This window comes from Ursus maritimus, unplaced genomic scaffold (assembly GCF_017311325.1).
Source record: "Ursus maritimus isolate PB19 unplaced genomic scaffold, ASM1731132v1 scaffold_7, whole genome shotgun sequence".
Lineage (NCBI taxonomy): Eukaryota > Metazoa > Chordata > Mammalia > Carnivora > Ursidae > Ursus > Ursus maritimus.
In genome coordinates this window covers 7,965,215-7,990,530 of record NW_024426885.1, presented here as the reverse complement: position 1 = coordinate 7,990,530, position 25,316 = coordinate 7,965,215, and the positions used below count along the sequence as shown (strand labels likewise).

General features: G+C 50.4%; 1 long non-coding RNA gene across 3 annotated transcripts; it reads left to right on the top strand.

The window, feature by feature from the left end:
• The first annotated feature begins 4,164 nt into the window (after nt 1-4,164).
• Nucleotides 4,165-15,397, top strand: LOC121101283. Of its 3 annotated transcripts, none has more exons than XR_005833259.1 (3): nt 4,165-4,323; nt 11,539-12,055; nt 13,706-15,397. It is a non-coding gene; the product is annotated as an uncharacterized LOC121101283 (long non-coding RNA). The 3 variants fall into 3 exon arrangements; XR_005833260.1 differs by lacking the exon at nt 4,165-4,323 and adding an exon at nt 11,264-11,343; XR_005833258.1 differs by lacking the exon at nt 4,165-4,323 and having other exon boundaries at nt 11,771-11,862; nt 11,982-12,055.
• The last annotated feature ends 9,919 nt before the right edge of the window (nt 15,398-25,316 follow it).

The following is a 25,316-nucleotide window of genomic DNA, read 5'->3' as shown; positions in this document are numbered from 1 at the left end:
AAATCCACTTAGGTTCCTGGAGATTCTGACAAGTAGTGTTTGGGGATTATGCCCCTCTTTGCTCATGCCAGGCACTGGTCTAAATCCTGTGCAGGGATGCTTCTTCTTAATTCTAGCAATCGGAGAGAGAGGGAGGGAGGGATAGGGAAGAGAATGCCATCATCCCCATGCCACAGATTCTATGGTACTAAGCAATTTGCCCCCTCCCCCCCCCAAGATTTCTGGCCAGAGAGCGTGACCCCAGTACCAGACTCTTACCCACTCCCTAATCCCCCTTCCACACCTGGGGACCCCCGCCCAGCTTTGAGGCAGTGGTCCACGTTGACAACCTATGCATCTATCCCAGCAAACCCAGTTGCCAGATAGGAAAACAGTCTCAAAGAGAAGGCAGGCTTCGCAGAGAATGACTTCTGCAGCATTGGAGCCAGAAGTCCAGTTTAGAGCCAGAAGTCCAGGTCCAAATCCTAGTCCCTCTGTCACGAGCCAGCATTTGGGGCTGTGTTCCTAAGGAGAGAGAGGGCTTGCTTCTCAGAGAGCAACGTGACCCCCTTCCCAGCTACTTCTAGGGATAGAAGGAGAGTGGACACATTTCACAGCCATGTCGCAGGGGCGAGGCGGGCTGCCTGCCACCATGAGATCTTCCGAGCCACCTTGCAGACCAGAGCACAGCTCCACGAAGGTGTGACTTTCTCTCTCCTTCCAGTGGAAACCCTACTAGCCCCAATAATGCCATCAGCGCACCACTTTTAGGGTGCTGGGGGACAGCTGGAATATTTTATGTGACTGTTCTAATTGTCCCTACCTCAGCCCCTGGATACAAAACCCTAATAGTCACATGGTCCCTGGAGAACTTGAAAAAAGAAAACAGAATACTTCTTAAAAACCTTTCAGCATTATCCTAGAAACACCTTCCATTTGAAATTTAACTTCTGCCTGAAGACACACGAGGTTGAGGACGTGGCACTGCGGGAGGGGTGCTGGCCAGGCCTGGAGGACCAGGATGCAGGCCAGGGGCCTGTCGCTTCTGGGCAGCCCAGCTTAGGCGTCTCACAGGTGACAGACCCGGCTCTGATCCACACTTGATCAAATCAACACACTTCTGAAAAGATGTTTCAGAGCATGGCGTCCTGGGGCCGAGAGCTGGAAGCCACAGAGAAAGATCCATTTTCCTCCCCACCCGATGGCGGCAGCTTCCGAAGCAGCCCGGGACACCAGTCTGCTGACCCAGGGACACCAGTAGGCCAACCGGGAGGCCCAGGCTCGAGAAGGAGCCGGTGCCCTCCACTGTCTGAGACCCCAGGCTCTGCAAGGAAAGAAGCTGCAGGGGAGCACATCTTCCCACAACCGGCACAGTGGAGGTCCTTCAGCCACTAGGCGGGCCTCCGGCCACCAGGGTCCAGGGCAAGGGCACAGATGTCCTCTGGGACACACTCTGGCATAGCAGGTCCCGAAGGACAGGATGCAGCCAGCATTGACTGGGCATCAGAGCAAACACGGCCCACCCGAGCCAAGCCAGTAGCTTTGGCCTCAGAGCCCTCAGGCTCCGCGCCACGGACTGTCCCCCAGGGTCCCCTTACAGTTTGGTCCCTATTTGGGGCTCTTGGCAGCATTAGGCACTCACTCATGGTTACCATCGTGGTTTGCCTCCTACAGCTCCTGCCATTCGTTCCCGCCTGCTTTTTAAAAGATTTCTCCTGCAGCCCCCTCTGTGCCTGCTCCCTGCCCAACTCATGTAGTCAGTCCCTTCATGCAGTCAGTCAACAAACATTTGGGCTCCCAATGTGTGCCAGGCATGGGCAGAGGTGACCAGACGTTGAGCATTACATTTTAGTGGGTGAAGCAGAAAGTCAGAAAGAAAAGATGTGGATCTGGAAACCTTCAGTCTCAAAAGCCTAAAGGCTTTCCCCAATTCTCGTCCAGTCGAACTTTCTGTGATGACGGACACATCCTTTACCCACACTATTCAAGGCAGCAGTCACCAGTCACATGGGGGTATTGAACACTTGAGGAACAGAATTTTTTTTTTTTTAAAGATTTTATTTATTTATTCGACAGAGATACAGACAGCCAGCGAGAGAGGGAACACAAGCAGGGGGAGTGGGAGAGGAAGAAGCAGGCTCATAGCGGAGGAGCCTGATGTGGGGCTCGATCCCATAACGCCGGGATCACGCCCTGAGCCGAAGGCAGACGCTTAACCGCTGTGCCACCCAGGCGCCCTGAGGAACAGAATTTTTAATTTCAGTTCACTTTTATCAGTTTTAATTTAAATCGGCCCACAGGGCTGGTGGCTACCACATGGGACAGCGTAATTCTCCCTGCCCAGACTTCCATCTCAGATACTCTGTAATTATAGGAAAGCATTAGCCATTATCTCAATAAGGTACCTACAAACTGTCTGAGCTGGTCATCAAAATAAAGAAACAGACAGTCGGAAGGGAAAACAGTTCTGACTTTCAAAGACGTTGGTTTCTCCTTCCAGAGGCAAAGACTTATGACCCTATGTGAGACCTGGAGGACAATTCTAGTGTCCTCTAATCCCGGGCTGGGCATTAGAATCCGCTGGCGGAGATTTTTAGAAGGGCCAACAGCCAGGTCCCACCTCCAGGAAATTAAGTCCGAGTCTCAGGGCCTGGAGCTGCCGTGATTCTAACGGGCAGCCACTGTCTCACCCACGGCCCCACTGAACTACAGGGAGACAGAGGACAGGAGGAGAGGGCAGTTTGTCCTGCTTATGTACCACTGAGCTGGACCCCAGGTCCCCAAACTCCTGGGTCAGGCAGGCCTTGATACAGGGCTGGTGGGACCAGGGTGCGGTGCCCACGGACTTCTCTCGGGATCTGAGCTGTGGCCCAAGCTGGCATTCCAGCCACCTGAGACCTTTGAACTTCCCAAGAGGGGGTGCGACCATCAGCCATGCTGACACTCTCAAGGATGGTGTAAAGCCATGTCCCTTTCCCATTGGGGTATATTATTCAGGGCCCCACAGATTTGAGAAAGGGCTCCTTGTCACATTGTAAAAGACGCAATTTTCTGCTCCTAAGGAAACAGATTCACCTATAAGGGCATTCCAGACATGGGGAGACCCAGCATCACACAGATTCTACCAGATTTGCCNGAGGGAAAGAGGGTGAGGCTCTGAGGGAGGTCTGGAAGAGGGAGCATGTGTGTTGGGTCAAGGTCCCCTTCAGGCCACACAGAAGGCCCCCAATTGAAGGCTGGGTCTGCTCAGCCTCCCCAACCCCTGTGCAGGGACCTCTTTCTGGAAGCCTCTTGGTGGGGATGAGTGTTCCTACCCAGACACGTCTCACTAAGGGGGCTTCCCCTGTCCGGGAGCCCTGTCCTCACTCTTGGCTACTTTCTGAGTCCTCCCATGCACCTGCAGGTCCAGCGGCTGGCTTGCTCCCAGCTCATGTCTGGTGGGCAAGGATTATTTCTTTTGCTGGTTTTATTTCCAAAGTCATCCTGGCCTGGTGACCCAGCCATGGCAGACCTGGACTCAAATCTGAGCTTCCCCACTTAACGGCTATGTCACCTTCTAACAGAGCTTCGACTGCCTCATCTATAAAATGGAACCTACCTTCTGGGTGGCAGGGAGGAAGGGGCTTACTGGGGGTAGTCCCACACACACAACAAGGACTTGACAAATGTTGGTTGTTTTTCCTCCTCCTTGCCCCACACCTGCAAATGGACGGCTGTCCCCAGAATTGGGTCCAGGTCTCATTTCTTTTGTTGTCTCTTGAGCATTTCTCAGTGCCTGGTAAAGGGCCGAGTACAGGGGGCATTTGACAAATACGTGCTCAGTGCATTATAAACGTCCAGAAGGAGAGGACACAGGATTGCCTCCCCTCCCTGTTTCTTCCCCAGGAATTAGAATTTAAAATTGCCTTCCTCTCACTGATAAACCTGACAAACAGAGCATCTTGCAGCCATTTCCTCAGTCACACACACACACACACACACACACACACACACACACCCAGCATCAAATGCATTCCCTTCAAACAATAGGAGGAAATGGGGGGAACTGGCAACACTGACTATTGCGGAATTATCCAGAAGCCTTGCATTGAAGATGTTAGGTGTGTGAAGAGGAGACCTGGGAGCCAGTAGGCTCAATAGTGAGAAAAACAGGAAACGATGGTGGTGGTGGGGTGTGTGTGTGTGTGTGTGTGTGTGCACGCACGCACATGTGCACACTGTGCACTGTCTGTGGAATGCACTCCATTCACAGATGCGGGTGGAACCAAGACCACTGCAGCCTGGGGTGCTTTCTGACCCCCAGCAGTTCTCCAGGCAGAGGGGGCAGCCCCCAAGGATGGGAAGGTAGGTCCAGGGCAATGTGGGGGTTAGGAGCTCTATAGAACACGTGGAACGCCCAGGACTCAGTAACGCTCTCTCAGGAAGCCCGGTTTCTTTTTCTCTCCTGGGGGAGCCCGGGTTTTCGGTATGGTTTTTGGTGGATAAAATGGCTTGGGAACTGTTGATTTGTAGAACAGGTCCTGGGACAGCTCAGGAGGCCTGCGTCCTAACCCTTGCCATGCCGGTGCCTTGTTCGGAGCGCAAACGCACGCAGAGCTGAGAGGGGAGTGGACTTAAGGGTGAGCAGAGTGCGGGGGGCTGGGAAGTCATTAGGAATCAGAGGCTCTTTCTCTCTCTCTTCCCTGAACCATGTGGTCTCTCTGATCTCCCTTCTCTCTTTTCTCTCTCTCTCTCTTTCTCTCTCTCTCGGATCTGCTACGAGTATGTGTCATCTTGCAGTTTCAACATCCACCACACACTAACTATCCTCGAGGTAGCTTGGTCTAGGGCTTTGTTCCATAAATTCCTATCAAGTGCCCACCGTTTGCTTGGCAGTTACTGTGAAGTGCGGGGACACAGGGTCCACAAGGAGACTGACCCTCATGGGCCCACCCCGTCATTCCATTTCTCTAGGGAAATAATTGGATTGGTCCCTGGTCTTGGATGACTGTCATCCCATCCAATCAGCTACCACAAGAAGAGTCACTTGATACCCGAACGATGCCTGAGCTTGAACCTGCTGAGGAGCTGGGAGCAAGCCCGATCCAGCCTGCTACCTGTCTTAGAAATGAGGTTTCCCTGGAGCATGGGCACATTCATTTCTTTATATATTGTCTGGCCCTTTACAGAGAAATTAGCTCAGCTCTGAACTAGGACCACAGATGTCAAAAGCCTTTGAATGCCACAAAGTACTGTATAAATGAAAGGAATCATACAGTGACATTATGCTGCCCGGACTTCAAGAGGCAGCAGGACCACCCAGATAAAGTATCGAACATTCTAGGTATTATTTTCCATAGTGCCAGACTTCCAGGCCATTTGCAATGGCAAATGGAGCCAATCTGTCCAGGTCCCGGCTGCCTGTGGGTGTGACCTCAGCTGAGCCTGTCTCAAGATGGCACGAACCCGCGCCGAGACAAACGGAGGTGCAACTGTTCACCCAAATAGTGCGCTCAGCATCTCATGGCCATTCCTCCTTCATCCTCGCCATGGCTCTATGAGCTTGGTACTGTCGTGGGCCGATTTGACTGAAACCGGGGCTTGGGGAGGGGCCGCTGTTTAGTAAAAGAACCGGGATGGAAGCTGGGTCTGCAGATCCCTGGGCTCCTGCCTTTCCCACCGGGGCTAGCGGGGTTGTTAAAAATCACAAATAGAAGCCATCCTGTGAGTTCGCACTGGAGTGCCTAATCTTTGAGGGTGCTTCGGGGGACAGCAGGAATGATGCATACAGTGCAGCCCTTGCTTCAGGGAGTGCGTGGCATCGGGGGGCGGGGGACACTGATGCGAAGGAGACCGGAGGCGGACTGGACCAGCGCTGCAGAGAGGTCTGTCCTGATGATTGTGGCAGCAAAGGGACCAGCATGCCGGAGCTCTGCTGTCGGACAGAATCTCAGCAGTGATGCCCACTGCGACAGACCCTGCTGCTGACGACCAGCCCCGGCTCCTCGGCTCCCTGCCGAAGGCTCTCCCCCTTCCAGCTCGCCAGAGTGGAGATGCCACCCCAGTGAGCCCGAAGTTGACAGTGACCATGGCCGAGGCACTAGACAGGAGTCCGGAGGGCCGGATCTCCACTGGAGGGGTGCTGCTGGTGCACAGATGGCGACATGACCGAGAACAAACGATGGGCATGTTGACCCAGTGAGACCTGGGGGCGTGTTTGCTACAGGAGCGCGAATAATCGAAGCAACTGGTGCCCAAGTGCGTCTCGTGACTCAGATCACACGTGGAGCTTACTTGACATCCAAGTCCCCGGCTCCACGCCAGATGCTCTGTGAACGTCGATCTGCTGTGTGCCCTGGCTGTGCACGTCAGGAGAAAGCGTTCTGGGTGATTCTGATACAGACTCGGCTTCAGAGCCACTGGCGTCTAGAGAGACTCCCAAACCTTGCAGATTTTGCAGAAAATGAAAGCCCGTGCGGTGATCGTTCCAGGCCACACAGCAGGTCGGGGGCAGAGTCGGGACCAGCAACTCAGCCTCCTGATGCCTAATTGATTACAGGACAGATCGTTCTGCTCAGGAACCACATCGACGAGCCGCTCGTGACGCTCCTAATCCTCCGGGGCCACTGTGGGGATCTTTGCCAAGGAGACGTCTCCTAGTTGACGGGGTTTAAACGCAACCACGTTGTGTGAAAATATTTTGAGAAAACTGTTATCTGATTTGGGGAGAGTCAAAACAGCAGGTTCAATTGCTTCTGCCTTTCCTGCTCCCAGGGCCCTGTCCCTCCTCTGACGCCAGCGACCACACACCTCACAGTCATACCACATACACACCTCACACACCGCACACATGGCACACACACCTCACACATACCACACATACCCCACAGTCATACCACACACACACCTCACCACACACACTGCACACAGCACACACACACCACACCACGCACACTTCACACCCCAACACACACCTCAGACACACCACACCACACACACTGCACACAGCACACACACGTCACACCCCCACACACATCTCACACACACCTCAGACACCACAAACACACCACACATACCATGCGAACACCTCACACACCACACACATCTCATACATACCACACACGTACCATATACACACATTGTGCACACATACCACACACACACATCGCATACACATCACACACACTACACTTATACCAGACACAGGCCTCACGTGCACCGCACATATCACACAGTCACACTCATCCACCATTCTTAAAGAATGTGCGTGAAATTAAATCAAATATTCCAGGTCAATGATATTGATCCTCAGGACATGAGTTTTTAGAATTTCAACCACTTTGGTCAAAAAGCCTTGATAAAAATTTTACGTGCTCCTTGGATTCTTCCATAGTGATAACTATAGTTTGCTTGGTTTAAGATCATCATTATGAGCCCGCGTCCACACGGCCATGTCTGCTCCATCTCACGTCTGAGGTGGTCTGGTGGGCTCCGAGCTCCCTGGCTGCAGCCCCTCTGGGGCTCTTGCTCTGGCTCTTCCCGCTGCTCTCTGATGGCAGACGTGCTTCTGCTCCTGACGGGGGGCCTCATGAGGAGCGCAGATGTCGAGGGAAGAACCACAGAGCAAAGTGCTTGGCTGGGCAGATCCCACTTCACTTAGGAACTCGGGTCTCAAGTTTGTTCCAGAGCCAGGTTTGCTACGAGTCCGATTTCTAGATGGCAGAATATTAGAACGCTTACATCGTATAACACCTTCACTCGCCCTTGTCCTACACTAGCTCGACCTGGTTACACAGCCACTTTCCTGGATGGACACTAACTCAACCTGGTGGCACATTAACTTCCCTCGTCGGAGACTCACTAGTCCTGGTTGAGCCCTACCTTGCCTCGTTTGACGCGCACCTTTGTCAAATGGTTTCAGTCTCCCAAACCAGCCGTGAGCCATGGGCTGTGAGCACACCTCCACCATCTGCTGGTGGCCCTGGCCTTGCTTCCCTCCCCTCTGCCGCGGCCCTGGCTCCGCAGGTGGTCCTGGCACACAGTAGGTGTTCCTTAACACGCACAAGCACGGATGTCAGCTCCGGCCCAGGGCAAACAATGTCAGATTTCACGTTAACATTGCCTGAAAACATGATCCTAGCTGCGAGTCAGCGGATGGGTAAGGAGGGGCAGCCACCTCCGGGAACATTATCTTCCGTGAGGACATTTAGATTCATTAGATTTCTACATTTACAGAAAAAAAAATCTACCTGCAGGCTCCGAAGAAAATTCCATTCCATATTTTAAGTCACAGCCTAGGTTTTTAATTTCCTGATGGATTTATAACAGGAGAAAAATTACCCCTTCGTGTGGTATTCTTGCCAGACACCGAATCTATCCCCGCTTGGAGTTCGGCCGTGTGACCTCCCAGCTACAGAGGCCCTGGCTTCCTTCCGCCTCTGAGCTGAGCACGGCCCAGAAAGCCTCTCCCCGGAGTGAGCTCAGGGGGCGAGGCATGCCCTCCAGCCCTCCCGCCACGGTCCAGGACGGGCCGCCTCCAGCAGCCAAGCGCTCTGGGATGGCAGTGGATGCCAGCCACCCGGGCTTCGAGCCTCCAGAAGGAGCCAAGGGAACTCCTTGCTCACCTTCCGGTGAAGGATGAGGATCCAGGGGCCCAGAGGCAGCCTTCGAGGGTGAACTGGATGCAAAGCCCAGACTGGACTTCAGAGCTCTTTTCCCACCGTGACCTTTTCACCCATCCAGGGCCATCTTTGCAGCGCGCGTTCAGCCCAATGATTCCAGCCCTGGAATGATCACCTGCCCCCATGTCCCCAGTCCCTGTGTGACCCCCGGAAGATCCCAGTCAGCCCCCCCAGCCTCTCCTCCTTCTAGTGCTCACCAGCCATCAGCCCACGCCCTCATCTTGTCCCCTTCCCTAGCTGGCCCTAGCTGCCCTTCTTGTCCCCTCACCAGGCAGGGCTCCAGTGTCTGGTATTTAGCTATGGCCTTGGCCAGACACGGTTGGGGCGCTCAAGGGCGTGGGCACTGGCCAAGGAAAGCAGAGGCTCGGTTGTTAAGCGTCTGCCCTCAGCTCAGGTTATGAACCTGGGATCTTGGGATCCTGAGATCCAGCCCCAGGGCCGGGCTCCCTGCTCAGTGGGGAGACTGCTTCTCCCTCTCCCTCTGCTGCTCCCCCTGCTTGTTCCCTCTCTCTCTCTCTGTCAGATAAATAAATAAAATCTTTTAAAAAGAATAAATAAAACTGAGGCCAATCCCCAGAGTGGGCAGAAAGCACATAGCCATTCTGACACTGGCCTAGAGAGCAGGGCCCCTTCTTCTCCTCTTGGAGGTGGGGGACTTGAGGTTGGGGGTGAGGGTCAGGAGTCAGCTCCCCAGTTTCCAGAGGGCAGGGGCTGGACAGGAGAGATGACTGAGAACCATCTGGAACCCACCAGAGAAGACAGAATCAGTGACTATCTGCCCAGGGGAAGTCTGAGATGCCAGGGGGTCCAACAGCCTTCATTGCCCAAATGGGGCAGCACAACCCAAGGAGGGAAAATGTTCAGCAAAGTCAGAGCCTGCCCCTTGCTGAGGGTGCACGGCCCCCTCTGCCGAGGCCTGCCACATCCCGTCCCTTTGTCCATCTCGGATCCCTGCTGCCTCCAACCTATCCATTTCCTTCCTTACTCCTCTGCTCCCTCTTTCCTTCTCCAAACCCTCAAGGCAGGCTGGCGGGGGAGGTGTGGGGGAGAACAGCAGGCAAGGCCTGGGGGGCTCCACTGCCCTTAACGGTCTGGCTGGTGGGGAGTGAGCAGCAGGCATTCAGGCCCCCGGATTTGTGATGCCACAAAATGTGGAGGAGCAGGTGTTTTCTCTCCCCACCCAACCTCCTGGGCTCTCCCCAAGCAGCCCCCCTGTGTGCCCCCTCTGTTCCACCATGTTTTACCCTTCCACGCACCCACTGTGCAACCTTGCATTGGGGGGAGGGTGTCACATTCCCCTTCTGCACAACCTCATCCGTAAATTGACAGCATGGAGTAGACACGCCATGGCTTCTCCAGCACAAACCTTGGGCACATCCAAGCCTGGGGTCCAGCACCTGCAGGCTGGGGGCCCAGCAAACCCGGAGAAGCCAGCTCTTCCCGCTCCGCTATCACACGTTAACCAGCCCTGTTATGCACAGATCTCCCAACGATTATTTTCCCTTTTAACCTTCAACCACTCAAATGATTTCTTCTTCACTCCGAGCCACTCCCGAGGGGAGGGGGGGCACAGCTTAGGTGGGGCGAAGCCGGGAGGGGCTGCCTGGAGATGAGCCACATCCCATTCCCTCTCCCAGGGGATCGTGGTCCGAGGCTCAGCCGCCACTCCCGACCACTCAGGACCAAGCTGACGCCCCCGCCGCACACGCCCGGGCCATGTATAATTGACGAGCCCCGTTCTCCCCGAGTGCAGCCCCGAGTCGTCTGGGGCCATGATGTTAAAAGCTTCCTGGGAAGCACAGCTCTCGTCTCCAAGTGGGATAATTAATGTAATACAGGGCTTTCCAATTCAGACTCTGGCTGCGACTTTGCCTCTCTACAATTCCTCCCTAGATGTTTCCAGAAGCACCCAGGCCTTCAGTATCTGTCAACTCGAAGCAGTCCCATCTACTGGCACTTGCTCCTTTTGTCGTTAAAGGAAGAGGCCCACATCACTGGGCTCCTGGCCTTGTGCCAGGGCATAGAAGTGGGGGACGCAGCCACCGCCGGGCAGCACACCCTGCTTGCTTATAGGCTTGGCTTCCCTCTCAGAGTGCCGGCCACCAATCCTCAGCCTCCGCTGTTACTCTCGCTCTCTCAAGGAGAGCCTGGTGGAAACGAGATGGCCTGATCCAGAGGTTAGAGGAGCGGCAGGCTGGTTTTTGGTGTCTGAGCTCCGCCTCCTAGGCTGACACTGACCCAGTGCTGTTTGCGGCTCACAGAAGCGTTGAGAAGCAGATTGTCAGCAGCGCTGTGGTTTTACAGGTGTGTCGTCTGAGCCCCAGACTGGTTAGGAACCACACACACACACACACACACACACACACAAACGGCCAGGCTTTGAGATGCACAAGGACCTCCAAACTCAAGGCCAGCCTGCCGGGGTCAGAAGGACATTCAAAAGGACTTCGGGAAAGAACGCTGCAATGCCTTGTCCGGCCTAGCCAGGGGCAGTGGGGAAGAACCAAAGGGCTCCCAAGTCACCCGTCAGGGTTCCAGCAGCTCAGGACACGTTTCGGGATGGGACTAAGACCTGGAGTGCTAGGCAGGGAAATTGAGGCTGCCACCCAGGAATGCAGCGTGCACCGGTGCCTTAGGGTGTGGAAAGGCTGTGTGACTCTGTGCGGGGCTACCCAGGGCTCACGCCGAGTACGTCAGATGCCAGGTGAGTAAGATTCTCCCAGCTACTGCCCCCCCATCTCCAGCGGGACCGAAGTTGCTGCAGGGAGAGACCCTATGACCCGCTTGGTGGGGCGGGGGACAGGTAGGAAGCATCTCTTCCTATTCTCCTTCCCCTCTGGGGCTTTCTGGTTTCTCTGGATCTCCTCTCTCAACCTCCCTGATGCTCCCCGGATTTCAGGTCCCAGCCCGAGATGCACTGTATGGTTTAGCCCCTGGAGGACTGAAATGAACCCAGAATATAGGAAGGAATGAGGGGTGAGGGGAGCCGGAAGTCGCGAGCAAATGGCCTGACCAGATAAAGAAGGAAACAAAATGGCATCAAAAATTAAATAAGGAAAAAAGTCTTTTGAAATAACATCGCTGATAGCATTTCACGAAGCGTCTTGGGATTTCCCTGCAGACCCTCGGGCAGAAGCCATCCGTATCCTTTTTCTGCTGTCACTTCAACAAGTCTCTCCAGAGTCACTGATATTCCGAGTTAGCCTCGGGCTGAAACTTGGAGGTTCGTAGATATTAAACATTAACATGGGCACTTGCACTTTTCTTAAAGCAAGAAGAAGCTAAAATAGAGAAATAAGAATTCAGCTGTTGTGTGATCGTTTTTCCTGTCTATGGTTCAAGGATTTGACATTTTCATTCATACGCTGCACAAATGTTTATGGAGAGCCCACTGCACTCCTGGCTTGGTTTTGAAGGTAATGGCACCATTTAAACCTGGTTGAGTATTTTCGACATATTTTTAACATTCATTTGCTTCCCAAACCAGCAGTCCGCTTAATCCCACAATTTGCCGTCTCAGAAGAAGAAATCGAAGTGTTGCCTGGAAAGGAGAGGGTGGGGCTGAGGTCACCTGCAGTTAGGGATGTCGGATCCCAGGGCCACGGGACAGGGGCTGCATGCCGGGGACGCAGTCTGGCGACCCCACAGTGCACAACATTGCGTGTCTGCAGAGACTGGGGCATCATGCTGGCCCAGGGCCAGGGTGCGGGGTGTCCCAGGGAGGGCCTCGCTTCTAGGGCAGGTGGGGGCCGAGTGGGTTACCCTCCGGAAGCTGCGAGGGGAGCTTCTCTGCAGGAGGAGAGCCCCCTTCCCCACCACACACGCACACTGGGGCATCTCCCAGTCACAGGTAAAAGCAAGGTCTGAGATGGGAGCTTTTCCCTTCACCCAGAATGTTATGATCTCACCAGTGATTACTTTTAAACACCCTTCTGTAAATCGATGGCTGCAAAAAAAAAAAAAAAAATTATAATTCTACCTCAGGGTTTTAAAAGCAAAATGAAGAAAGCACATATTTGACCGATGCTCTTTCGTGCAAGGTAAAGCAAGATGGCAGAAGGTGGTTCAAAGGGAACTCAAAGAGGAGTCCCAATGCAAGGGAGGGACCCTAAACAAGGAGTCGGGGGCCTGGCCTCTCCCTTCAGCTCTGTTCCCAAACTAACCCCATAAACTTGAGACCCTCGTTCCGGTTCTAGGTTTTTCTTCTGCATTTGGTTACACACGAGCTCAAAGCCGTGCCCTGGGCCCCTTACTCCGTGTCCGCTGGTGCAGACAACTGAGACCCAGTCCCTGCCCTCCTGTGGCCCTGGGTGATGATAGCACGTGGTCCCATCTGCTACCATGGCAGTGCCCTCGAGGACAGCTGTGCAGCTGTCCTGGGCCATGGAGGAACTGGGACAGATAACGCTGGAAGCGCAGAAGGATGGGATCCCTGGGGACTCCAAGTGCAGTGACAACATGGTGACATGTGATCGATGGCAACAGCAGTGGGGAAGAAGACAGAGACAGCAGGACTAGACAAGGAATCAAATTCGCAGGGCCTCGGTTTCCCCATGAAAGCAGTGGGGTGACAATATCTGACAAGCCCTAACCAGGACACCTCCCTGAAGAATAGTGACAGGCAAAGACGGTTTTGCGAACTTCCACGCGCACAGCAATGGCGAGCTCAGTGAAGAAGGGGAGAGGAAATCCTCCTCTGCATAGGACAGATTCTGCTTAACTTTCATGCCTAAGGCCTAGCTTATAAAGCTATTTAAGGAGACAAAGCTCCAGCTAATTTTAGGTAGAAGAAAGGGCGGGTTGTAAGTCTCTTCAAGACATCGGTTGGTGGTGGTTACAAGGTAAAGAGGAGAAAACTGGGGAAAAATAAGAAAAGCAACTGTCTCAGATTCTCTCTTGATAGTTTTTATGACGACTGCCTCTTATATGACCTTGTGGCTCCCTCGTTGCTGTAGCAGCCAAGACAGGAGAGAGCTAGATACCCGGCTGGGGGTGGGGGGCCGGGAGCCTGCGTGGATGACTGCGGTAGCCCACCGCAAGGTGAGCAGCGATGGCCTCTCCCATAGGAGGATCCCAGATGGGCCCCATGCTGCTGACCAGCGCTCTTCCCCCAGCATTCCGGGCCATCCGTGTGGCTGCCTATGGTTCCTGTAGAAATCGGGAAATGGCTTGAGCGCAAAGACTGGGTTTGACCGAACAGTGCCAGTTGATAACTGGAGGGTTTTGAGAAGGTACCTGCTTGATCCTGCTCATTCGTAGTTCTTTAGATTCTGTCCTAAACTGTCCATTACTTTATTAATAGCAGCTGGAGATTCCTTTTTTTGTTGTTTGTTTGCTTTAGTAGAGGAGAGTTCAGTTTCGCTCACTATAGATAAGACCTACTGAGCAGCACGTGGGAGAAATTAGCAGGTTCTAAGTTCTCGGAAACCCCTGCTTACAAAGCATAAGTAAATATTGAAACAAGACAGTGTTATTATTTGCATATTTCAAAAGCTTGTTTTTCTGACTCTTCCAAATGTCCGCCTCCCTCATGAGGCATTAGCCGGATGCTGCCGATGCCCGGGCACAGAAACACGTTTCTGACCCATCCGAGGACAGCTGCGCGCAGCGAACGGGCGGAAAATGCCGCTGGGACGTCGCTACTAAACCAAGAAACGTGGAGCTGCCCCGTTAATTCCAGCCGCTGCCACAGTTTTGAGGGCGCGTTTCCGAGGAGGGCATCCTTCTCCCTCTTGGACTGCAAATCAACCCATTAGTCCCACCAAGCTTCCCGAGACAAGGAAGCAAGTGCTTCTGGGATTTAAACAGCGGCAACTGGCCGGCCCCTGGGGACACCCCAGTGACTTTGAATGTGCCGAGTGCCCAAGCAGTGTCTTCTCGACAGGGTTGGCTGGTGTCCTGCCATGGACAAGGAACCCAGCTGATGGGTCCTTTGGGCTCAGCTTCCAGTGGCCTGGTCACGGCTCAGATCCACCTGCAAGGCCCTGGGCTGAGGAGGCCCCAGGCCGGCTCTAACGCTGCGTCCACCCTTCCATGGCACGGGCCTGGCTCACCCGGACTATGCAACACGGGCTGTGTAGAGACTCAGCTCGCGGCCTGCTGCCACCCCACTCACTGGCCTCACGGGATTGGGGCTGCTTGGGGCCTGTTGTCTGCCCCCCTAGATTGTGACACCTGGAGGGGAGGTGTCCCTCATACCTTGTAACCCAATGCCAGGCCCAATTAGCATCTGTTGAGTAGAAGATAGCTGTTTCCTTTATAAATGGATTCTTCCAGCTGGTTCATTGAAGTTTTCAAATGTCTCTCAATGCTTACCCTAGGTTTCCTGTACCTCACAGCTCAGCACCTGTTTGTTGGGCCAGGCCCCGTGCTAGGTCGGGGCTACCCAGAGGAATGACTCATATCTTCCCTCGAGGAGCTCATAGTCCAGTGGAAGAGACTGGAGGTGACCAGGCCATCCGAGAAGGACGCTCCGTAGCATGGCCTGCTACTTTCCATCAGACACCAGCTTCAAGGCAACCCCCTCAAAGGGTCTTCTCTAAACAGCCCGTTCAATGAAGGCTTCCCCTATTCTCTCCGTCAAAGGACCTGCTGATCTCCTCCATCAATAGCTATAAATTTTATTCGGTTTTTACTTATTTATTATTCGCCTCCACTAAAATTTAAACACAAAAGCAAGAACTAAATTTGTCTATTTAGTCCTCTACTGTAATCCCAGTGCCTAGCACACATAAAGATCTCTTCTATGAAGCAGCGTATACGATGACGTTTCTGACTGTGTATTACAACTTGTGGTCCTTCCTGCCTGGGCACCCTTTATTTTGGGTTTTTCTCACCAGGATATCACATCATTCATTTGTTTATTGCCTGCCCACCTCTACTAGGATGTACATTTTGTGCAAATAAGGATTTTTGCCTGTTTGGTTCACTGTTGTTTCCCCAGCATATAGCAAAGGACACACAGTACATACTGAATAAATACTTTTGGAATGAATGAATGTCAGTGCTACGTAGGAGTTAACAGAAGAATAATTTAATTCGTATAGGCACGGGGTGATCACAGAAGGCTATCTGCAGGATATGGCCCCCCAACTTTGTCCTAAGTCCTCACGAACTAACTCACCAAGAGTGATCTGAGAAGAAACAGAAAATCTGAGTAGCTCTCTGACCACTAAATGAAGTAAATTAATACTCACTTAAAAACCATCTGCTAGGCCCAGATTGTTCTACAGAATTCTACCAAACTTTCATTTCCAATCTTTTTCTTTTCAAGATTTTATTTGTTTATTTCAGAGAGAGAGAGAGAGAGAACAAGCTGGGGGGAGGAGCAGAAGGAGAGGGAGAAGCAGGCTCCCCACTGAACAGGGAGCCTGACGTGGGGCTCGATCCCAGGACCCTGATATCAGACCTGAGCCGAAGGCAGACGCTTAACCAAATGAGCCACCTGGGGACCCATCTATTTCTGATCTTATGTGAACTCTTCCAGAAAATAGAAAAAGAGAAACCATTTTGTGAGATGACTATAACCTTGATAATAAAACCAGGGAAGGACAGGATGAGAAAGAAAATCACTGGCTAACATTGTTCACAGGTTTCACGTGGGAGTCCTAACAGGATACTGACAATCCAAACTTATCCATGGCTATAAAATAACCACACATGATCATCAAGGTGGGTTTATCCTAGGAAGGTGAAGATGGTTTATTAGCGAATTATTGATAATTTCATTATATTAAGAGATAAAAGATCAACTATATTGACATCTCATTAACAGCAGAAAAAGGCATCAGACAAAATCGAACAGTTATGAGAAAAACGTCGACAATCTCGAAAAGGATAACAATTTATTTAACCTAATAGGGAGACTAAATTAGAAATCTACATAAGCATCACAGCTGCTGATGAAGCATTTGATAGCACTCCTTTTAAAATGATGAATGACGCAAGATGTCTATTATTCAGCTGGAAGAATTGACATAAAGTGAAGGATCGACTGATAGATACATGGCACTGGGGACTTCGTTATCCACATGGAATGGAATTTGATCCTTGCCTCAGATGATATGGAGGAAAAAAGACATAAGCACAAACCACTAAGAGAAAAAAACTGAATAATTTGATAAAACTTAAAACACTCCTGGGGCACCTGGGTGGCACAGCGGTTAAGCGTCTGCCTTCGGCTCAGGGCGTGATCCCGGCATTCTGGGATCGAGCCCCACATCAGGCTCTTCCGCTATGAGCCTGCTTCTTCCTCTCCCACTCCCCCTGCTTGTGTTCCCTCTCTCGCTGGCTGTCTCTATCTCTGTCGAATAAATAAAAAAAACAAAAAACAAAAAAAAGACTCCTGCTAATCAAAGATCCCATAAACAGAAAAAGACAGATCACAAGCAAGGAAAAGATATTAGCAACATATATAACCAAAAACAGATTATTATCCAAAATATATTTTGGAATTTTTTTCAAATCATGTAAAAAAATCACTAGAAGAATAAAGGAAATATGAGCAGAAGCTACCAACAGGCATCTCACAGAATGCGGAACATGACGGTCCACCTATAATCAAGGAATGCCAAATTAAAAGTACAACAGGATTCCGTTTCACACAGATTTGTTGTCCAAAATCTTTTAAATATGTTATTTGAAAGTTGAGTCAACCATGTAGAATGAAGAGAATTTTCTTTATGTGTCCCTGGCGAGTCATATAAACTACTCCAACCATTTTGGCAAATTACTTGGCAATACTTAGTAAAACTGAAAATTTTACTTGCCCTATGATTTGTAATTCCAGTTCTGCCCATACCCTTGAAGAGTTCTTGCCCATGATCACAAGGAGGTGTGTCGACAGTGCTTACAGCAGTAAGGTTTGTGATAGAAGAAAGAAGAATGAATGAATGAATGAATGAATGAGAGATGGAAGGACGGAAGGAAGGAAGGAGGGAGGGAGGAAGGAAAGAAGGAAGGAAGGAAGAGAGAGAGGCGGGGAGGGAGGGAGGAAGGGAAAGAGCAATTGGAAGCAACCGAAATGCCCTCCACAAGAGAACCAAAGTAAACACACACGTGCACACACTGACACACCGTACCGTGCTGAAATGAATTAACTAAGGCTACAACATGGAACATCTCAAAACTATGATATTAGGCAAACATTGCAAGTTGTAGGACAACACATAGAGTATGATCCCCTTTATATAAGGTTTCAAAACGTTCTGAGCAGCAGCACGAGTGGCTTAGGCATGCTTACGTACGTAAGCATATATAGATCTTTAAAGAAATTACAAAACACTGAATTCAAAATGGTGGTTACTGGGGGAAGTTCTGGAGAAAGCGTCGTGGGATCAGGAAGTACAGAGAGGTTTGGCTGTGTTGGGATACTTTGTTTCTTAAGCTTGGCAGGATATTCCTTATATCCCTTAGGTGCCAAATATTTTGTCTTAAAATTGAGGGGGGAAAAGCATGAGTTAGCATCAGAAGAAAAAGGAAGGAAAGGGTAGACCAGGAGGGAGGAAGAGCCTGAGCAAAGATACTGAGGGGTAACTGAGCGGACGGAGTAGCGGACCATGAGGATGTTGTGTTTAAAGCCCGTGCCGAGAGAGGGGTGGTTAAGGTTGACTGAGGACGTCGTCAGGGGGCAGACCATGCAGTAATCTTGAGCGCAATGCGAAGGAGCCAGGAAATTACCCTGCGAGCAATGGGGAGTTACTTAAGGGCATTAGGTGGGTGAGTGATTCAGTCCTGTAAGCATTTTGGACAGGCCATTCTCATGACACTGTGGAGGGTGGCTTGGAGGGGGGTTGGGCGAGAGGAGGGGTATTCTGGCAGCAGGAGACCCAGTAGGAAGCTGGGAGTGGTCCAGACCAGAAGTGAGGGGCCCTGAGACAGAAGCAGTGGCGCTGGAGAGAAGCTGCCTTAATATTAAGTATCCAGTGCATATTTCAAAACAAGTCTAACGCTTGTGCCACATCCACATGGAAATGACTGGTCAGTATGTGGCAGCCTTCACGTTCAAAACACAAAGCCTTCCGCCTTCCCATGTGCTCCTCGAGACAGCTCAAAACTGTAGGTTCCAACCAGCTTGGCTGAGTTCTGCTCCCTCTGACGCCATAATTACATGTTTATCGGTATTTGGAAGGGATCGTGTGCACTGCCCGTGTTGCCAGGTCGTTGCTGAATCTGGGTGATGGCCTCCTGTTCCATTTCTTCCTGATGAGTACACACACTTGAGCACTTAATAGAGAGCAGTGCTCTCCCAGGACAGATGGCCTTCAAGCAGAACAGAGCCTTCTAAGGAATTAGTGATTTCTGACCTTTATTAACTGGTCCGATGACTCTGGATGAGGATATTCAAAATTTTGAGTTCTTTCCAAATTGGCTGAATTACAATAGTAATTGCAAAGCAAAGTCACAGAATCCCAGGTATTTCACACTAGCTATTTAATAGCAAGCCCATCGAGAAAGCAGATTTCACGTCAGACAGCTCAAGAGAAGGATTTTACTATAGAAAACTAGTTACAAAGGTGCGGGGTAGGCAGAAAGGACAGACAGGATGGTGAGGCTAACCAGAGATGAGCGGTAACAGGCAGCTATTACCAACCCTAGTGGAGACAAAGAGAAGTGATGTCCCAGAATGGACGCCATATTGGGAAGGGCTGACTACGGGGAGCTAAAGCAGCCGCTGGAGATGTTCCCGAAGCAAAACCAAGGAACAAGGGCTAGAACCACCCTGGCTTCTCCCTTTCTCCTGCCCTCCAATCTTCTGCCAGCACCTCTCAATAGCCGAACTTAACCACAAGCCAGTGGGCAAGCAAGCCTGGAAAACTCATTTCCCCTAGGACCCTGTGATACATAACAAGACAGGGAAAGGAAGGGCCTGGATCTTAGGGCAAACAGGCAAATGGCCAGAACAGGAAGCAACATTGAGTCAAGACCCATACGTTGGAAGGACAGACCCATGTAAAATTCTGGGGGAAGAGAATTCCAGCAAACAGAATCCAGAGTGAGCAGGCAGGGATGGGGGCACCGTCCTCCTCATCACAGCCTGGGTTGTCACTAGCACTGGTCATTGGGTTGACCCCCTCTCATTATTCCCTTTTGCCAGATTTTCCCTTCCCTTCAAGCCTGCCTCTTTGGTCCCTTTCAGCAGCCAGAGTACTGCCCTTCAGAGAGCTGGGGGCTGCAGGGCAGGCAGATTACTCTCCGATGACTGAGCCAATTCTCTGACTCATAATTCTACCTCCCTCCATTTATTGACTATTCACCCTGTGCCAGGAATGGCACCCGAACTTCAAGTGCATTACATTATCTGTTTCTCCCCACAGCCCTGTGAGGGGGGCTTTGTGCTCCCCATTTGACAGATTAGGAAGGGGAAGTTCAGATCAGTGAAGTAACTTGCTCAGGCACACCGTGGATGGCAGGGCTGGAATTCCTCTCACTAATTCAAGTTGCAAATATTTAATGAACATCTACCAAGGGTCAGACTGTGGGGATAAACAAGCGTAGAATATATAGTGTCACAGGGAAGATGGATGTTAAACAAATAATCATGCAATTATTAAGTAAGTGTGTGCAATACATTTAGTGAAGAAATTATTTAGGGCAATAAAAAATTGTGATAAAGTCCGGAACCCTGCTCATGTATTTCTCAAGCATAACAATTGAATATTTTGTTCACTATTTTCTTAACTTCTGCTCTTATATGTGTCATTCTCTTCTTCCTCAAAAAGGTTTACTCCAAAGGTCTTTCTAGATACTTGAGTTGAACATTAACTAATTTATAGCTAAGGCTATAAGTTTTCCTCTGCGTGCTGCCTTTGCTGCACCCCACAAGTTGTGATGTATCATTCTTTTATTTTTGTTCAGTTCTTCTTTTGAAAAAAAGAGGTTTTATTTATTTATTTGAGAGAGAGAGGGAGCAAGAAAGCACAAGCTGGGGGGAGAGGCAGAGGGAGAGGGAGAAGCAGACTCCCTGCTGAGCAGGAATCCCGACAGGGGGCTCAGTCCAGGACCCCAGGATCATGACCTAAGCTAAAGGCAGACACTTAACCTACTGAGCCACCCAGGCACTCCTATTTTTGTTTAGTTCTAAACACGTACAGAAGTGAAGCTGTCAGGGTAATGGAAGTAGAATCTTATCGCGCCATCTTGATCCAAAGTTCTTTTCTTTTGTTAAGCATACAAATACAATAATAATAATAATAATAATAATAACAATAAACTCCTATAAATGAGGGAGGGCGACTCCAGAGTATGAAAAGGGTTTACCAGCAAGGTGAGGCTCCCTCTCACCCTGGGTCGCCAGTCCCCCTCTGCAGAGGTAACGCCCATCAAGAGTGTCTTATGTCCCTCGAGAGACATCACCCACACACAGATGCACCCCTTCTTTTACGAATCTTCCCTTTTGCAGACTCCAACCTAGAGTTTCTCTGAGTGTGAAGAGACTATTGGGGCCACGCAAAACCAACTACAAGATCCCATCCTTGCAAAGGAGCTTATAGAAAATGCATCTTGGGCTTATTTCTGCTTTGAAGTTTAAACACAGAACAACAGGACCATCAGAGGATTGCCCAACAGGAGGGCTTTGAGAATTTGGCTTTTATAATCCTGAATTGCAGCAAAGGCAGAGGCCCCAGCTCCAACTGGGGCAGATATTCATTTTTCTGCTTTCCTCAGCTCAGGGCTCTCAAACAGTTCTTGGATCCCATGCAGGACATGCTTGTCCAGCCCCCGGTGGGTCCTCAGGGTGCCAGACCCTTCCCTGGGTATTTCCATATGCCACCTCATTTAACTGCCAAGGACATCTGTCATCTTAGAGAAGAGTGATAAAAGCTCAGGATGGGTAAGTTCTGGGGCTCAGGGCCATGTGGGCAGTAAGTGAGGTAGCAGGAATTTAAACTCAAGGCTGCAGGTAACAATACCCGTGCACTCCCGTGCCACCATGTTGCCCTGACCACGTAAGGCCAAATTTACCTTGGAGCCCGGTGAGGGCACTCTGGGTCTCTACCATGCACACAGACACAGTGACAGATCATTCTGGCCACTTAGTGGACGGCCCTCTGTACTCATCCACCCGAGCAGGGCTGGAGGGCACTTGTCCGCAGGCCCAGGTCCAGGAGGAGCTGTGGGTCAGCTCTGGTAAAGAAGCCACAGAGAGGCAAGGATACACATTGGAAGGGGGCACGTCAGGCAAATGTTGACTTTTTGCCTACAAAACTGGCTAAGAAATGCCAAAGAGAGGAAACAAAGTAGCGGAATTTGTCCATTCTTCATCGATGTTACTTTTGGTTCATTTCCCCCCAGTATAAAGGTGCTGCAGTGACCTCCTCACACATGCTTTCTTGATACGTCCTTGAAAGTTTCTCTAGGTTTAGGTATTTCAAAGCAGATGTATCCATTTATTCTTCAATCAGGAGGGTGCAGATCCACAATTTTCCAGCATCCTTGTTTATGTGAAACTATCAGACTTCGACATTGTTTGGCCATTTATGGGTAAAAAACAGCATCTTGTTTTAATTTGCATATTCCCAATTATTAAATGAGAGTATCTTTTTTTTTTTTAGCTGTATTGCCCAAGGTAGTGGATTTTATTTTATTTTATTTCATTTTATTTATTTTATTTATCTATCTATTTATTTTAAAGAGACAGAGAGCAGGCAAGAGGTGGAGAGGGAAGAGGGAGAGAGAGAGAGAGAGAGAATCTTAATCAGGCTCCATGCTCAGCACAGAGCCTGATACAGGGCTCGATCTCACGACTCTGAGATCATGACCTAAGCCAAAACCAAGAGTTAGACACTTAACTGACTGAGCCACCCAGGCACCCCTAAATGAGAGTATCTTTTAATATGTTTTTTGATCATTTTTATTTCTTCTAGGATTTTCTATACATATCTTTTGCCTTCTTTTTCCTACTTTTCTTGGCTTTTCAGGATTTCTTCAAACAATCTGAATTGCATTCTGTTTAAAGTTTTAAAAGCATTTTCTCCCCAGTCAGCTGCTTTTTTTAAACCTTGTTGATGGTGGCTTTGGCCATGCAAAAGTTTTTATTTTATTGTAACCAAACTTATAAATCTTTTTCATTTATGGTTTATGTCTAAGCAATCATTTCCTATCCCAAGAGTACATTATTCTTAAAAGCTGTGTTTTCAGAAGGTTGCTAGTGTATTCTAGAAACTTAGCAATTCTAATAGCTAAGGAGGTGTTGGCAAACTTTTTCTGTAAAGGGCCAGATGGTTAGTATTTTAGGCTTTGCTGGACCTACCATCTCTTGCAAATTCTCAGCTCCACCATTGTAGCATGAAAACAGCCATAGACAATATGTAAGTGAATGTTGTGGCTGTGTTTCAATAAAACTTTATTTACAAAAAAGGGTAGCAAGCCAGATTTGGCCCACAGGCCATAGTTTGCTCACCCCAATCTAGATCATCGAAGTCAAGTGTTGGGAGGTTAGCACTTTCTTATGGTCTTTATAGGGACCCCACCATTATAGGTGCTCTCACCATATGAGAGCACGTATATTATATGTGAAACAGTTCTGATTTTATTTCTCTGAGCCAAAGGACCCATCCTTCCTTTGTGTTTGACACTGATTCTGGACAGGTCAGTTGGCCGAGTCACGTGCTCATCAGATAAAAGTTGCACATTTGGTTCTGAAAGCTGGATGGATGTGGACCAAAAATTACCACCAGTTCAGTGATGGTCTAGGAAAAGTGTGCTCGGGTTTAGACAGGCTGCGTCATTTGCAGGGCCCAATTCGAAATGAAAATGCAGAGCCCCTTGTTCAAAAATTACGAAGACTTTAAAGATGGTACAGCCAGGCATTAAACTAAGCATGGGGCCCTTTGCCACCCATGAAGCGGGCCCTGCATGGATTCTCTGGGGTGAAGGCTGGGTAAGGGGGTGGAAGTCCACCTTCATTGGGAGTTTTAGAGAAATCCTGCAAAGGTCATGCTGACTGGCTGGTGAGTTACCGGCGCTGATTCAATCCAAGGATTGGGAGAGCTGAGAACCTCTGAGTCATTACACAAAGCTTGTTGCATGTTCATGGTCAATTTTGAAATACAGTTTCTGAAACTTTTAATTTTCCCATTTGCTTTTGGCCGTTTATGGGTTTTGCCTCAGTTGACATGTGAGGCCCTAAGGAAATCTATTTAAAGCTACCGTCCAAGATTTGCAAGAGAAAAATGGTGTGTCAGGCATGGACTTTTTCAGAGGAGAGTTTAAAGAAAACTCCAGTTCTGATGCGTCTGTCTTTGGTTAGCACATAACATCCTTGGAAAGAAACCTCTGGGAGCTGAGAAGTGGTTTCTGCTTCTGGGGTTTTGTTCTGAAACCCAGAAAGGAATAAATAGCATCACTCCCAAAACACCCCTGTTTAGATGTTTGATCTCAGCCCAGCAGCTGCTGTGGGACGGGACGGCCCACCCACCCTTTGTGGGTGCCTGTCGTGGGCTCAGTAAGTACAGGGTTACTTGCAGTCCTTCGGGGCTGGCGTGGTCATAAAATCAACCAGCGCCACTTCCTCAGATCATAGCAGAGGCCCAGAAAGGGCAAGCGACTTTGCCTAAAGGCACACAGCGCTACGTTGCAAAGCAGAAGCCTGAACGTGGGCTTTTTGCCTCCTGGTCCGGGGTCCACACTCCTTCTCTCTCTCTGCTCTTAGGCCCTTCCAGCCAGAAAGGATCACCTGCTGAAGCATGTTGGACCTTCCACCGCTTCCTTCCTCCCTTCCGTCCTTCCTCTTCCTCCTCCTCCTCCTCCTTTTCTTTCTTTTTTCTTTCTTTTTCTTTCTTTCTTTCTTTTCTTTCTCTCTCTCTTTCTTTTTCTTTTCTTTTCTTTCTTAGCAATGGTCACCTGGGCTGCTGGACCACTCTCTGTTCCCAGCCAGTGATACGAGGAGTGTGCTCAAATGAGGCCACCTGAAGAGCACAGGGGACAATGGGGGGGGGGGAGTGACGAAACTATTCCGACTTCTTCTTCCTGATCTCTTTTCTGTGAGAACCACCCAGTGTGAAACACAAAACACTGCAGTTTCTGAGTCATGGATAAGCGGGATCTGGCAGAGCATTAAATTCAAACCCCCATCAGGGTCTCGAAGGCCCCAGGCAACATCCCTGCCAACAGGCAGCTCAGCTTCTGCTTGGCCACAGCCCATGATGGGGAGCTCACTCCTGCCAGCGGAGCCCTGCCCACAGCACGCCTCAAGAGCCCTGCACGTCTCCTTCACCCTCACAGACGCCCCGCTCACCCTTCCTCTCAGACTTCTCCAGAAGAACACGAAGTCGAGAAAGCAGCTCCCCGATCTGCCTCTTCCCCACTTTGTCCCCACTCCTGGCACAGGATAGGTGCTCCATGTGGGTTTAATTCACAAATAATTCTGCTCCTTTTTGAGCCAAAATCTGCCCCTCAGAGATGCCCTCCCCACCTTCAGGCCTCATTCTGTGGATCTTTGGGCCTCGCCGAACAACCCTCTGCCACAGGAAAGTCCATGGACTCTGAAGAACGCTTACTGGCCCCTCTGCGTCTTCTCTTCTCTCAGACCAACATGTCTAGCTCCTTCCCGGCTTCCCCACAGGTGCAGGGGCCACACGGCCACCCCTGTGTTTGGGCCTCAGTCTGTGTTTGTTCTTCTTCGTGTGAGATGGTCAAGAACCAGCCCAGCACTCCAGCTCGTGTCCACGGGCCCCG